Raw genomic sequence first — 12,971 nt, 5'->3', positions numbered from 1 at the left:
GAGCAATTTTTGCTGATAAATTGCGGTTCTGCAGTGTTTGGACCAGTGAGTTACAATCTGTCACTATTTTTATGGGAATGCCATGGACGTAAGTGTGAAATCTTTTGAGTGCATAAATTACTGAAAGTGTCTCTAGCTCATAACTATGTAATTTGGCTTCATCGTCTGATGTTGTTTTAGAAAAGTAAGCAATTGGGTGAAACTTATCATCGTCTTGTTTTTGTAGTAAAACCGATCCAAAACCAGTAGAACTTGCATCGCAATGTAGTTCCGTTTCTCTACTAGGGTCGTAAATTGACAGCACAGGTGATTGAATAAGTTTATTTCGTAAAGTCTCGAATGATTGAATGCATTCATTAGTAAACTCAAATGATACTTTTTCTTTTAATAGGTTTGTTAGCGGTTTTGCAATACTTGAAAAAGATGGAACTAACCGTCGAAAAAATGAAAATAAGCCTAAGCACTGTTGAACTTGTTTCTTGTTATGAGGAAAGGAAAGTAGTTTTTAATTGATTTTATATGATGTTCACTCGGACGTATTCCTAAACAGTTTGCAGTATAACCAAGGTATTCTAGTTCCCTTTGGGCAATTTTGCATTTGTCGAGTCGTAATTCCAGACCATTCTTGCGTATCGCGCTTAACACTTGTCCGATCAGTTCGAGATGTTGGTCGAAATCTTTTGAAGCAATCAAAATGTCGTCTATATACACTACCAATTCCCCTCGATCTATAAATTCTCTAAGTATCGAATTAATAAAGCGTTGGAACTCAGCCGGAGCATTTATCAATCCGAATGGCATGCGAGTATATTCGTACTGCCCATCAGGAGTAACGAACGCCGTATATTTAATCGATTCTTCATGCATAACTAACTGATGAAATCCGCTTTTGAGATCTAATAACGTAAAGTATTGTTTATGTTCCAAATGTTCTAGGCAAGTGTCTATAAGAGGCAATGGAAAATTATCACGAACGGTTACTTTATTTAATGGTCTGTAATCAACACATTTTCTAACTTCGCCATTTTTCTTTCGAACCAGGACTAAGACAGATGCGTATGGTGAATTACTTGGGCGTATGATATTTTTTTCTAGCAGGTCCTTTACTATTACTTTTACTTTTTCTCTTTCGGCAAATGATAACCGTCTTGGTTTGGTAGAAATAGGAGTGTCATGTAAAAGATTTATTTTCATAGAATAAGTTGAGGGTACGATTTCATTTGTAGGAAATTCTAAATAATGTTTTGTTATCGATTCAATTACGCCTTCACTTTGGTATTTTGTAAGGTTTTTACCAATATCAATGGGATTTGTTTGATCAACAACATCTATCATACACAAAGAAGAAAACGCATCGGTAAACACATCGATCGACTCATGAGCTAAAGCAGAAAATGAACAATCTCCCTCCCGGCGTGCGATTGATTTCTTTACAATGTCAAGTGTATGGAGCTTTAGATATAAATTCGTTTTTATTAAAGGCAGCTTTTTCATATTATTGAAGTTCAATAAAGTGTTTATAGTGTACGCGTTTTGTATTTGATGAAGTTGAATATTTAACATGGATAATGCATCTCTACCAAGGATCATTGGCCATTCCATGTATATTTTTGGAAGGACGATAAAGGTGTGACGTATCGTGGTCTTGGCAAGTTGTACTCGCATCTCCACAAATCCTAACGTTAACAAATTTGGGCCTCCTATTCCTCGCAACATGGACGTCCTAGGTTTTCCAACAAGAGATTTAGGGAGAACGTTTTCATTAACAAAGCTTTTAGGGCTACCACTATCCAAAAGAGAAACTAATTTTAGTGATTTGCTCCATACATCTTGACTCTTATAGGCAACACTTACCTCTTGGTTGGCGTTAAGAGTAAAAACTGGTTCCGTCACAGGCGTTGTTTCTAGATGTTTAGGACCATTTGTAGTAACAGCAATCTGCTGAACCCGTTGAGGACAATTTCGATAGACATGATCAGTCTGACCGCACTTGAAACAGGACCCCGGAAGTCGAATCGGCATGCGGCAGAAGTTTTCCGAATGTCCATATTTCCGGCAATTAAGGCATCTGGGAGCCGACTGGTTTGGTTCAGCTCGCGCAACATGGACTCGTGGTTGTTGAACAGACGATTTCTGGACCGTTGTCTGTACACGCGTTCGTATATATTCATACTCTTTCAATAAAGGTTTCAGCATCTCGATCGATTTTGCCATGAATCGCATGGATTCAGTATGTATGGGGTCACCGAGACCGTCAATGATGATATGCACCAGTTCAGTTTCCGGAATTGAAGCTGCATGTCTAACATGATGTTGCATGTCTAACAAATATCTTAGTGTTGTTTCGTTAGCGTTCAGATGGCGTGCTCTAAGATTTTTATAGATGACTTCTTTAGAAGGCTTGTTGTTAAATTCATTTAGCAATTCGCCCTTCAACTCTTCGTAAGTTTTTGGGTTAGTAGTTGAGCCGGTCTCATGGTACAGTCGTCAACTCGTACGACTTAACAACATGCCCGTCATGGGTTCAAGCCCCGAATAGACCGTGCCGCCATACGTAGGACTGACTATCCTGCTATGGGGGGAAATCAATAAGTCACTGAAAGCCAACCCCACAAGTGTGTTGGCAGGCCTTGACCGTCATCGGTTGTTGAGCCAAAGAAGAAGAGAAGTTTGTGCCAATAAAACAGCTGTGCTCGTTAACGATCGACGCAAAAGCGGCAGTTTTTGAGGCTCTGGGACGTTTGTCATGACGAAAATGTCCTCAAGGGAACTTATCCAAGCACACACATCTTCACCGCCTTCCCCAGTGAATTTTGGCACATTTGTTTCTATATATTGAATAGTATTCATTGATATCGGTTTAAGGTGAGTTGGTTGAAGCTCAGCTATTTCTTTTTCCAAAGATAAAAGTTTTTTTTTCTAGTTCCAGGCGTTTTACTTTCATTTCGAGTGAGGCTATAGCAGCGGCTTCATCATTTGTGGTTATGTCATCACCATCTCTGCGTGTTTTATCAGCCGCCATTTCCTGACTTGGTGTCTTCTTCACGTTGTCTGCAAACAATTGTCATAGCTGCGTCGCCTTTGCCGTCTCTGGGTATTCAATACCAGCTGCGTCTAATAGCCATTTTATTTCTTCTGTTGTAGGCATACTTGTAGATTAATCCCACTTCTGAGATGTAAACTAAGGTTTTATTCCAAACGAGTTTTTTACGGAGCAAGGTTTTTCCGACTTGCTTTATTCTGTGCCCGTTTCCTGTAATTCCCAACTCCGCCCGGCGCTTTGAATGAGGATGCGTTACGAGATAGCTGAACCAGCCGTTCTACCGATAAAGTAGCCGTTCTCGCTCGTGCAAGAGGGGGGGGCGGGGGTGTGCGTGCGTGTGGAAACCCCAAAACTGTTTGATTCTGATGAGTACATTTTCATCCACTGCGGCTACAAAGTCCATGCATTTTTGACCTCGCTATCTTAGAGAAAACACAACCAACGGCCAACGGTAACGGCTGGTTCAGCTTTCTTGTATCGCATCCTCATTCAAAGCGCCGGGCGGGGTTGGGAATCGCGGCATGATAGAGTTAACGGTAACTTTCCCTGCGCTGTGTGTATGCTTGTGTGTGTGTCGAGACCCGAAAACGCGAGACAGATTTCGGCACATTAAAAAAATAAAAGTTATTGCCACTATACGCTGTGTTAAATGATAAGATTGCCATCACCATCTTTGCGACCGGCTCTGCTGTTGGGAGTGTTTAAAAGACATACGATCGAACAAAACGTGCATGTGATCTGTAGCATATTTCTTTCCAATTCAGCTAGCGAACGTATATGGGAACAACATTTTGACTTGAATTCATACAAAAGAGGATTCTGGATTTGTTTATTACGGTGCGCGTATGGTGCTGCACCTGTCCGTCCAGAATCTGGCGGCTTGTTGGCTTAGAGTCGGTATCATGACGCCGTGCGGCCGGCACTGCCTTGGAATGGGTAAGGCTCGGTAGGTTCATGTCCTTTGTTCAAGTGTATTCCGTGCATTTGTCGCGCCACGGCGGCAGACCCGGCAGCAACAAAGTCAAGACAAACCCTTCCCTGGTACGGATGGCGCTTCAAAGTTCTTTTTCTTATGATTATTCTTGTCATTACGGCCTATGCGATCATGTTGGTCTTTTCAGGCCTTGAGTACCACGTAGCCGGATAGTCAGTTCTTACTACGGCGGGCGGTTCGTACGCAGTTAGAACCCACGACGGGTATGCTGTTAAGATGTGCGGAATGATGGCGGTGCCTATCCAGCGGGCAATTTGCATACTGCCACACTGTCTTCTGCCTGATGCATACGCTGCACCCAGGGGGAAGAATGCACCTCCACAATACAAAACACCGTCATGAACCAGCGGCGGATGTAACGGTAAGCGGACTAGTCGGTCTCCGAAAATCTCTAGTCTATGCCGTAGTATGCCGTATGTCTACAAGTGGACAGAGTATTAGCGACAAGGGCCCCGGAAAGATGATCTTTAGGGGCCCCGTGGCTGGAGAATCATTTGCACTCCCCCCTCCACCCCTCCCCATGCCAATATCAATTTTAGGGCCTGTGACTGATGATCATAGGGGTCCCATGGCCACACTCCCCCCTCCCGTACCCCGCCGGGAATTTAAGTATACTGTTCAATCTCCCAACAGCTGTGTGCCAGTAGCCCCTCCCACCGGTCATCAGTTACCATTTACAGGGGCCTCAACTCGTTTTTCTGCCTTTCATGAACACCTTCCTTTCTGATGGATAATAACATTCCGGAAGAGCATACATTCCGCGACAGTTTTGCACATACACGCACACTCACACCCTTGCGCAGACGGCTCAGCATATCTGTGTAATCTACACCATACAAAAGCAAAAAAGCTTAGTGTAACAAAGTTATGCTTAATGCTTAACACGTTCAGTTCGATGGCAGGCCCCAGGGACTGCCAGTGAACTTTCCAGTATACAGGATTCACAATCAGGTTGCGTTCTAGATGCCGGCGGAACAGAATGTTGATGAAAATCAGTTTCGGACTGAACGTGTTAATGCGCATTAGGGTTTTGCGCGTTGCACAGCAAACCCTCCAGCGTGAGCTAGCGATTCCGTAGTCAATTTTACAATGCAGCGTTTGAACTCATTGCGCTTTTTTGGTTTGCTTGGTGAAAATGCAACTTCAGCGCCGCAATGTTTGTTAACGGCGTTTTTAAGCGCCATAGCAACTCGCGAGCATGGACCACATGCGAGAAAGAGATGGCGCTAACAGCACGGAAAAGCACGGACGACGGCTGACAGCGATTGGCCGTCTGACGCAAGATCTATTAAGGAGAACAGGTCGATGCAAAGCCCGTTGCTAGGTTGCCATTTTTATCACGCTTTGGACAGTTTCATGAAAAAGTGTTTGCAAACAAACGGCTAATAGTTAACGCGCAAAAGTGGACGAATTTACTATTAGGAAGGTTATATTGGTTAAATTTCTGGCGGTCAATCACTTCTGGACAATAAAGGAGAAGTAATTGCAGTCTACTCTGTGTTCAGAAACATTGATAACCTTTTTCATTGTTTGCCATTCCGTGACCACAAACCACTACCGTTTGCAACGGTCCTGCTGGAAAAACGAAATGTTTAACATGTTCAACTGGGTTAAAGAAGTCCTTTTTACTTTCAATTGAACACTGTGAGTAAAATGAAACATCCAATCGACACACACTGGCACAATATGCATACCGTCATTTACTTATAATCCGGCTACGAATGATTAATGAGATCCTTGGATTGTATCAGTCATGTAATATTCTAATTAGATTCTAATTCATCAAATATTCTAACTGGAATTGAATGTAGAATGCTGAACAAAACTCTCATTCACTCCATAGCAACGTCCATCGCTAAACATAAACAATGTTCACTTTAACTGTCAAAATTTTCCCATGGCTTTCTGTCAATTTACTCTAAGCGCTTCGACCTGTTCTCTTTCAAGGACCTTGGTCTGACGCACCAACACATCCAAACCTTCGACAGCGCGCTCTGGCGAGGGGTATGAGGCGGAGCCAGGGACGGGCAGCTCGACGAGCTGCTCGACAAATTTGCCGTTGGAGAGAAAAGGAAGGCATGATAAATGTCGCTTTGCACCAAGGTGGAATATAGAGGAGGTGTATTCTTAGCGTTTGGCATGTTGCCATTTTGAGATTCAGTTTGACAACAGCCGTCGATATTCGTATACAGGCAGCAGCCGCAATATCACGTTGAAAATGCCGATTTATAAAGTGTAGATGCAAAATACAAGTTTTTAGAGCTATACAAATATTTGTTAAACGAAAACAATTCATTTATCATACCCGTATACCAGCAACATTCGTTGCATTTGACAACTGCCGTCGATCCTGGTTTTGTGCTTTTTCCTAAAGCCTTGATGGCCAAATAATCTGTATGACGACACCTCCTTTCTGCCCACTTTGGCTTTGCACCAAGGTGTGTTTATTAAGAAGGTGAATATTAGCGCGTTTTCCGGGCGCCATCATTGAGTATTGTAATGTCAAATCGCATACAATTTACTCAAGGTGGAATATAGAGGAGGTGTCTTCTTAGCGTTTGGCATGTTGCCATTTTAATATTCAGTTTGACAACAGCCGTCGATATTTGTTTACAAGCAGCAGCTACATTATAACGTGTAAAATGTCGATTTATGGAGTGTGGATGCAAAATACGAATTTTTAATGCTAAAAACATGTGTATTAAACGAAAACAATTCATATATCATATCTAAATACCAGCAACATTCGTCGCATTTGACAACTGCCGTCGATCCTGGTTTTGTGCTTTTTTCTAAAGCCTCGATGCCCAATTGTTCTACATGACGAAACCTCCTTTCTATCCACTTTGCTATTTACTATACCCTCCTCCAGCCCTTCCCGATTTTAATACCGGAGCCACCAGTATTGTTATGTCAAGTCGTGAAATGTCAATTTGCTAATAAGCACTTCGGGCGGTGGCAACGCTTATCGGATGCGATTTTATCGGACGAGATTCATATGGGATTTGACCAAGGTCTTATAAATGACGAGGTGAAGTTGTTCAGAGGAAAATGACATTTCTCGACTTGACATATCTCTTCCGGTGGCTCAGGTATAAAAATCGTGGTGGGCTGTTGCGGGGTAATGAAATTTGTATGCGTGAGTGACAGATGTCCCCCACAATGTCGCCCAGCAAAAGCGATAAAAATCAACCTTCTAATAACATTATCCTTGGATTTGACAGATAACGTCGGACGACGAAATCGCACGTCCGACGTTATCTGTCAAATTCCAAATAAATCGCGTCCGATAAAATCGCATCCGATGAGCGTTGCCACCGCCCTTCACCACCTACTTTCCATACACCATGGCTTTGCACAGCGGGGCGGGACTACCCGCTGCGCAAAGCGACGGAAGAAATCATGCCGTTCGGAGAATTTTATCATGCCTTCCTTTTCTCTCCAACGGCAAATTTGTCAAGCAGCCAGTCGAGCTGCCCGTCCCTGGCTCCGCCTCATTCCTCTCACTTGAGCACGCTGTGACAGCTATTGATGTGTTGGTGTGTCAGACGGCCAATCGCTGTCAGCCGTCATCCGTGCTTTTTCCCTCCATAGCGCTATCTCTTTCTCGCGTATGTTTAATGCTCATGAGCTGCTGTGGCGCTTAAAAACGCCGTTAACAAACATTGCGGCGATGAAGTTGCATTTTCACAAATCAAACCAAAAAAGCGCAATGAGTTTAAACGCCGCAATGTAAAATTGACTACGGAATAGCTAGGTCACGCTGGAGGGTTTGCTGTGCAACGCGCAAAACCCTAATGCGCATTAACACGTTCAGTCCGAAACTGATTTTCATCAACATTCTGTTCCGACGGCATCTAGAACGCAAGCTGATTGTGAATCCTGTATACTGGAAAGTTCACTGGCAGTCCCTGGGGCCTGCCATCGAACTGAACGTGTTAAGCATTAAGCATAACTTTGTTACACTAAGCTTTTGCTTTCGTATGGTGTAGATTACACAGATATGCTGAGCCGTCTGCGCAAGGGTGTGAGTGTGCGTGTGTGTGCAAAACTGTCGCGGAATGTATGCTCTTCCGGAATGTTATGATCCATCGGAAAGGAAGGTGTTCATGAAAGGCTGAAAGACGAGTTGAAGCCCCTGCTCACAGCTGTTGGGAGATTTAACAGTATATCTAAATTGCCAGCGGAGGGAGGGAGGGGGAGGGGGCTTAGGCCATGGGACCTTTACGATCATCAGTCACAGATCCTACAATTATTGCCGGCATGAAGGGTGAGGGGGGGGGGGCAAATGGTTCTCCAGCCACAGGGCCCCAACGACCATTTTTCCGCGGGCCCTTGTCGCTAATACTCTGTCCACTTGTAAACATACGCCATAATAGAGATCTTCGGCGACCGCCTAGTCCGTCTACCGTTAGATCCGCCGCTGGTTCATGACGGTGTTTTTTTGTTGAGGAGGTGCATCCTTCCTCCTGCCTGCTGCGTATGCACCGGGCAGGAGACAGTGTGGCAGTATGCAAGTTGCACGCTGGATAGGAGCGGTCCCGCAGCACCGCCGTCATTCCTCACATCTGCATGCTCGTCGTGGGTTCTAACCGCGTATGAACCGTCCGCCGTAGCAAGAACTAACTATCCGGCTACGTGTACGTCAAGTCCTGAAAAGGCCAACATGATCGCGTAGGCCGTAATGACAAGAATAATAACAAGAAAAAGAACTTTGAAGCGCCATCCGTACCGGGAAGAGTTTGTTATGACTTTGTTGCTGCCGGGTCTATCGCCGTGGCGCGACAAATGCACGGAATACACTTGAACAAAGGACATGAACCTACCGAGCCTTACCCATTCCAAGGCAGTGCCGGCCGCACGGCGTCATGATACCGACTCTAAGCCAACAAGCCGCCAGATTCTGGACGGACAGGTGCAGCACCATACGCGCACCGTAATAAACCAATCCATAATCCTCTTTTGTATGAGTTCAATTCAAGTGTTGATTCCACTTGCGTCCGCTAGCTGAATTGGAAAGAAATGTGCTACATATCACATGCACGATTGCTTCGATCGTGTGCCTTTTTAACACCCCCAACTGCAGAACCGATCGCAAAGATCGTGGTGCCAATCCGATAGTTGTGTTGTCTCTCAGGTAGCGAAATCGAAAATGCATGGACTTTGTAGCCGCAGTGGATGAAAATGTACGCATCAGAATCAAATAGTTTTGGGGTTTCCACACGCACACTCACACACACACACACACACACACACACACACACACACACACACACACACACACACACACACACACACGAGCACACACGTACGCACGCACACATGCACGCACACATGCACGCACGCACACACACACGCACACATGCACGTACGCGTGCACGCGGGCACGCACCCGCGAAAGCGCGAACGCAAGCACGCACCCACGAAAGCGCGAGCGCAAGCACGCACTCCGCCCCCCCCCCCACCAGACCACCCTCCCCCCCCCCCGCATGATCGATTACGGCTACCGTATCAGTAGAACGGCTGGTTCAGCTTTCTTGTATCGCATCCTCATCCAAAGCGCCGGGCGGGGTGGGGGATCGCGACATGATAGAGTTAACGGTCACTTTTCCCGCGCTGTGTGTGTGTGTGTGTCGCGACCCGAAAACTCGAGACAGATTTCTGCACATTTAAAAAAAGTTATTTTATTTCCATTATACACTGTGCTACATGATGCTTAGAAGGTCGTTGAAGAATCAAACATGTTCAAATTAAAAAACATATTAGATTAGTGTTAGACGTTCGGGCACGGGCACCCTCAATTGGCACGGGCATCGAATGGTCTCATCAGCAGCGGCGCGAAATAAAATATACAATCAATACACCGATAACACTTTGAATCCCAATCCAGCTTCTCCCACAGCGTCTCAAGGTCACACACAAATTAATAAATGCTAACACCCACCAATAACAATACACAACCGCAATGCACATATGAGTATCAACGCATACACCGCAACAGCCAATCAGCTGGCGGCGGAAGGCACGGGCAGAAGCGCAAGTAAGGCAAGGCAGGGTGAGGGAGGGAGAAGAAGCGGACGAAAAAATGGGCGCCAATATTTTTAAATTTTTTGACCGTTTTTGTTTGCTCCGCCGCCATAAATAGTTCGTCCATTTCGCCAACAGATGGCGCTAACCCTGCGCAGGCCAGCGCAGGAATCGCTGAAGTCCAGCGCGGGAGACCAATCAAAATCTGCGCTAGCCAGCGCAGGCTTTTGGTACATTTCCTGCGCAGGAAACTGCTCGAATTTGCGCAGCGGGATTATAATATATTCTCCCTAGTCGTGGGCGTAAACAAGGCGCATAAGATACTTGTCCTTATGCGCCTCGATGTGAAAATAACGAATAAACGCTCTCTTGTATCCTGAACCTCAAAATATTAGGTGGTGGAATCTAGTGCATTTTGACATTTTGTCACTTGACGTAAGGTCCCCATGATTCAAACTTTGTTTACATGTATTGAATGATAATTTGTATGATTAATCTATCTCATTTTTTGATTAAATATTATTTCAAAATAGATTTTGGGCGATAAGCGCTCGTATTTAACATTAAAACATAGATTAAAGTGTGTTATTTCGCGTTATTCTGTGAATTTAGTCTGTAATATACTGTTTTTTCGACATTTTTAGGATAAAAACTAAGAAATCATATTGTTTTCAATTTGAATATTAAATCCCCATATAACCAAATCGTCCTTAACCCACTGTAAAACCACTTCAAACCCACGTGGGTTCAGTCGATTCAGTCGTTAACCCACCAAATTTTAGAATAATCGGAGCTGCCAGTTCCGATCCGATGTATTTATCTTGCCCACCCTTAAGCCACCTTTTCCAAAAATGCTTTGAGGAAAAGTTTGATCAAAGGTTGGCTTAGGTCAATATGCTGGACAGGATTTTAACTCCTAGGTTGATTAAATTCATTCACTTACATCACTGCACTTCAACTCCAGCAATATTATTAGTCTATAAACTATGCACTGACCAGCGAAATGGAAAAGCTCATTCGCAAGTAAACAAACACACATATACACATATACATAAAATATGTTTGTTTTACAACAAACCAACTTAAACACACACGTTTAATTGCTTCCTTTGCAAAATTAAATAACATTTAAACACAGGTGAAACATGTTGAGCAAATAAATTGCCCGTGCATAAAAATCTGACTTCAACAACATTGAAGTGGCTGCTTCTGTGGCCATGTGGCTTAACCCACCAAACTGATAGTTTATTAGCTTTGTTTGATGGAACTGGATTTTTAGTACAAGAAATTGGTGGCGTTTTCGGTATCTTGGTTATATGGGCTTTGTCCAATAATTCTCACAAAATCTTGCCTAACACTTCCTTTGCAATTTGTATTTAGAAAAGTTGTTTAAATTTAAGATGCCGTGAACAGAGCTTACTTTGACAGAAGTGATCGCCTCACTAGCAAATGACAGTACTTTCGTGTGGGACACTTTTGTAACGCCAGTGTCACGTCGGTTTGTCGGTGGTTTAATGTTGTCATTGACAAGAAATTGATGTATTTTTTTTAATTTACTGTTATGCACACATTCCTGAAGATTGCACAACTATCCGATCTTGAATATCTATATCGTGTAAACTGATTTTGGAGGAAAATTAATACATTATTTTACATTATTTGTAGTATTAAATAAAATAAACGATTACATAATTTCCAACTCTTCAAATTTGGTTATAAACTTTATACTCACAGATATTCGATATACGACTATTTCGTCTTACGCGTTGCTTTGGGACATTTTTTCGGTCCCAAATACAGTCGTCCCTACGGACAAAGAGCGGGTAATTTTTATCATGGTGTGCGTAAAAACCTAGAGTTAAGCCGATGGAAAATTTTCTGGGCTTAAAAAAGGGGGCGGGAACGGGTACCACGGTTCTCTCCCGCTCCCATGTAAAATACACGGTGCGCTCTCTCAATGCTCGCGCCCATACGCGAGCATCCTTTCGTGTGCTGGTGTTAGTTTCTTTCGTGTTGCGCTGTGTGCGTTTCTTTCGTTCAGCGATCGCTCACACTCGCTGCGTATTTTTTTGTTATCTAAGGCCCGTGTCTGTGCTCCATCGCATGCGATTTTATCGCACGTGCTGTCAAACGCTTTTTCGTATAATATTGCGATTATTTGGATGATTTTAATAATATAACGATTATGAAAAATTAAGTTGAGATTGTTCCTACAAACACCACACATTTAGTTTGACCGATAAAATCGGATGCGGCGTCCGACGAAATCAATTTTTTTTGATTCCGTCGTACGACGAAATCGCACGTCCGACGTTATCTGTCAAATCCCATATAAAATTTTGACAGGCCTTCCGATAAAATCGCATCCGATGGAGCACAGACACGGGCCTAAAGCTAAACAAAAAAGTAAACACGCGTAGATTTTTTTTCATCACTTTATTGAAACATTTACATTTTAACTTTACACGATTTCACAAATTTACGTAAGTTGATACACAATATTTGACTAAAATAAAATTGATCGCTCCATCGATGCAAACGTTAAAATGGCCGAATATCTGCGTAGATCCTTTTGTACACGTTGATTACTGTAAAAAAGGTACGAAATGAAGCTGCGCGATGTACATAACATGCATTACGAATCATTCGCGCAGCTTCATTTGAATTCGCACAACACTTGAACACTTGAACACTTTACAAAATCATAACATCAACCGTCCAGGACTTAGGCTGACGCACGTGCGGCCGCTCGCTGCCGATCCTTGAGCTGTACTGACGATTTAGTGTGGTAGCAAGAACGAGAGCACACAGGGGAACTTTCGGTACAACAGTGCAAGCGAGACACCGACATCAGCACAGCGCTGCGAGCAGATCAAACTGAGCGAGCTGGCCGAAAATGAACGCACA

The sequence above is a fragment of the Anopheles merus genome, unplaced genomic scaffold, assembly GCF_017562075.2.
Source record: "Anopheles merus strain MAF unplaced genomic scaffold, AmerM5.1 LNR4000023, whole genome shotgun sequence".
In the NCBI taxonomy this organism is placed as follows: Eukaryota; Metazoa; Arthropoda; class Insecta; order Diptera; family Culicidae; genus Anopheles; species Anopheles merus.
Note: the sequence above shows the minus strand (reverse complement) of the source record.